Source organism: Talpa occidentalis, unplaced genomic scaffold, assembly GCF_014898055.3.
Source record: "Talpa occidentalis isolate TD23 unplaced genomic scaffold, MPIMG_talOcc4v2.1 talOcc4.6, whole genome shotgun sequence".
Classification (NCBI taxonomy): domain Eukaryota; kingdom Metazoa; phylum Chordata; class Mammalia; order Eulipotyphla; family Talpidae; genus Talpa; species Talpa occidentalis.
The window spans coordinates 89,080,080-89,083,912 of record NW_023604972.1 but is presented as its reverse complement, the minus strand read 5'-3'; the positions used below and the strand labels follow the sequence as shown (position 1 = coordinate 89,083,912).

At 44.1% G+C, this 3,833-nt stretch overlaps 1 long non-coding RNA gene across 1 annotated transcript; it reads left to right on the top strand.

Annotated features, from left to right (window-relative positions):
• The first annotated feature begins 1,383 nt into the window (after nt 1-1,383).
• Nucleotides 1,384-3,833, top strand: LOC129144698 (uncharacterized). The gene is made up of 3 exons (XR_008549132.1): nt 1,384-1,465; nt 2,716-2,888; nt 3,571-3,833. It is a non-coding gene; the product is annotated as an uncharacterized LOC129144698 (long non-coding RNA).

Here is a 3,833-nt window from a genome sequence, read left to right as displayed (position 1 = left end):
GCGTGCTCTGCTTTGTGCCCTAATGAATCTTTCCTCTAGGTAGTCAGAACAGCTGTCAGAGTGAGCAGACCGTTAGGATAAGCCTTATGAAATTGCCACAGAATCAGGTCAAAAACAGAATACTGGAAATTTCATTTGCTCATTGTAATCAACCCAGCCGGCAGCAGGCATGGGCAGGTCAAGACAGTGGTCAGGTAAGTTCAGGGTGCATCCAGCTCAGGGAGGGAGACACACTGGTTCAGGGTGGAGGGCAGGGCACTCGTGCGTGCAATGCCTCCAGATAGCCCTTTAAACCTAAAGGAAGGAATATGCTGTCGCTGCAGCATTTCCCTGGGCAGGAGCGGAGGGGAGGGAGCATCCTATAAAGATCATTCTGATCATTCCTATAAAGATGTTCTGAGCTGGCATGACTGAGGAGTAAGGGGAAGCTGATACACAGAGATGGCCAGGCTGGCGCTGTCAGCTGAGCACATGGGTACACAGGGGCTGGGTGAGCAGGGTAGCCTTCTTGGGGTAGGTGGACCTTGAACTAAACCTTCAAGGAGCAGTAGGAATGAAAACAGGTGCAGAGAAGAGGGGTAGGTGAGGTGCAGAGAAATCTAAAATTCTATGGGTATTTGAAAATAAAGGCTCAAAATAATACCGAAACTATGATTTTTTTTTTTTTGCTAAGACATACGCACAAGACATTTACATAAATTCATAGAATGATCTCTAGAAGAATATTTAATAAAATGTTAACTATGTTGTCATTATGGGGGGGATCATTTTTTCTTTTCCACTTACCTGTATTTTCTAATTGTTCTGCAGTAAGCACTGTATTGCTCGTGCCACATCTTTTTAAAGGGTATGGAATATATCTGCCCTAAGTCATATCAAGGTATAAACGCACCATGTAGGAAGCTACTACCTGACTGTGAGTTACACTTATTCCAAGCTATTGCTGAAATAGCGACCTCTGTTAGATTTCTACAGCTACTAGAATATATTGCAGAATGGTTTAGAGTGTTTACTCTAGAGATTTGATTCTGTCTCCACAACTTGCTAGCTAGTAAAATGGAATAATGACAGTGCCTACCCTCTAGGTTCTCTATGAGTTCTCGGTGAATGTTAGCAATTATTATTGGCCTCTCTCTCTCTCTCTCTCTCTCTCTCTCTCACACACACACACACACACACACACACATACACACACACACAGAATCTTGTCTGAATACTGCTCTCAACCATACACATGAAGCTGTCATGGACCTACCACGGCCTCTCAAACTTTAACAAGCATACATTTGACCTGGGCATCTTGTTAAAATACAGCCTCTAACTCAGGAGGACTGGGCTGGAGTCTGAAATTCTGCATTTCTGATGCACTCCAGGTTATGTCATGCTGCTGGTCCGTGGACTTACTTTGAGGGGTGAGGATAAGGATGACTGACATTCGGGAACAAAATCCCTTCAATGAGCTCAGGTATTACCTGTCACATGGGTTCCCTTCTCTTTTAGGCAGTAGAATTTCATCCTATTCATCAGAATTTATAAAACCTATGTATGTGTGTGAGCCCCTGTGCTAGATTCTGGGAAATCAAGGTATCTGTTATAAGACAGGGCCCCTGCCCTTAGGGCCTTATATCAACACCTAAACATAAAAATGTAGGCATCTATAAAAAAAAAGTCTGTCCTAGCTACTAAATGAGGGCCACAGACAATGAGTGAGATCAAGACTCCAGGGTCTATTTGAAATTCTGTAGGGAACTAAAGTCCAAATACTTACTTTGAAATGTTGAGGATTAACACATGCTCCTGATGCAGGATTGTATTAATAAGTCTTAACTTTAAATGTGTGAGTCGTGTCTCTCTATATAAATATGTTTTCCCATCCCATGGGAGACGTGATGCTGTGTGCACTGTTTTCGTAGTTGCAAGTCTTCCTCATTCCTCATGAGTGGGGAAACCATGGGCTGAGCATGGAAGTCATCTGGAGCATAAACACACAGGCCTGTGGCCACACTGCAGCATTGTGTCCATTGTTTAAGGAACATGTTTGTCTCATTTGGCTGCATTTTGTGGGACTTTCAGCTCCTGCTTTATTACATTTGAAGAATATTATTTGCTATGGAAACAGTGATGTCAAATTAATGTGGGTGAGGCCCAGGGCCGTGAATAAACACAAAATAATCCCTCACACAGTGTGCAAGTTATTTTTAGACTAAGGACTTGCCAGTTTGGGCAGGTCACCCTCCCAAGCTCTGTTTTAGATGGAGCTATCTGGCCAGCTAGGGGGTGGCTCACTGGGGAGAAAGTGCCCATTTTAAGTAGCATGAATGTCGTGGACTAGATCAGTTGGCTTAGTCAAAACAGGAGTAATAGGGAAGAGAGGGGTCATCTAATGGACACTCTAAAATAGTGACCAAATGTTGGGATATTTTGTCTGGTTACCGTCCTAGGAAAAGAATTCTTTGGAGATAAGGAGTTTCTATTAGGTGAGGATACTGAAACGGGAACTCCTAGAAAATGAAGATCTTTGGAGATCCTTGGAATTGAGCAGAGCTGAAGTTGGGGGAAACTGCTATAAAAGTGGGGGGTATAAAAAAAGTGGGGGGTGTAAGAGAGAAGCTTAAGGAGATACAAACAGAACTGTGCAATAATACCAGTGTTTTTTTTTTTTTTTTATCAGTTGCTAGTGATGTTGTAGTCACTGTATTCTTTGATTCTCCCTAGAAACCTTAGGACCTGAACAGCAGTGTTACTGCCATCTCACAGAAATATTAATAGAAGCTGAGATTTGAGGGCCAGTGCCACCTTATATGCAACTGACTCCAGACCTGTGCTGAGTTCCAAGCTGAGCCACACAGCAACGTGAAGAAGCTAGAACTGTTAACTCATCTTGACAGGTAAAGGAGACAGAGGCTGGATTCAGTAATCCTTTGGCTGCAGAAGGCTGCTCTTAACCATGTAGCACCCACCACCGGAACACCCATCGTCCACCACCGTAGTCTATTTGCGTTCTCCCCATTTTTTCTGAAGGGGAGATCCTATACATCTAAAACATAAACAATGTAAACTAATGTTACTGCAAAAAGAAAAAAAAAAAAAGGTCTGTTCTTAACCTCTATGCTCTTCTGCATGCAGGCCAGAGACCTGGTGACTGCACGTGAACATAAGGGCCACCCGGCACCAAGGCCGTGACCAGGCCTGCGCGCTGGCTCACCAGAACAGCTTTCAACAAGGCTGAGGGTGGGCTGATACCAGAAGAGCCCTCAGCTGGATGTACACATACTTAGGCTCACATCCTTCTCTATGACCGTAGACTTCTTCTCAGCATCCAGAACCTTCCTTCTGCCCTGTGGCCTCCCAGTGGGGTTGGCCACTGTATCATTCACCTATGCATATGCTCCGCTATGTTTCACTGAGTACTTTCCTCATGCTGAACACTGGGCCTTGGTGGTGGGAGGAAGGGGGGCAGAAAGGCCATTTCACCCGCGTCTCAGCTTAAGGGTGAACTTTGGCAAAGATGAGGCTACATCACCAATGCTGATTTCTCTGTTAAACAGGATCCTCTAATTCTTTCCATAGGAACTGAAAAACTCAAAGAAGAAAATGAAACAAGAAGCTCCTAGCAAACCCTGTAAATGGAAACCTGTGTAGAAGCTCCTGGAAAACCAATATTCCAGTTCTAATGACATCCAGATCTGAGAGGGAAAGGGGTTCAGGCCCAACAGATGGGGGGCAGAGTCTTTACAGTTTGTTCAACCCAGTATGAATGATGGGCATCGGAAAGGAACTTTGCGGACGCTGAAGTGATATATGAATATGGGTTGCTGTCTTTATTACTTAAA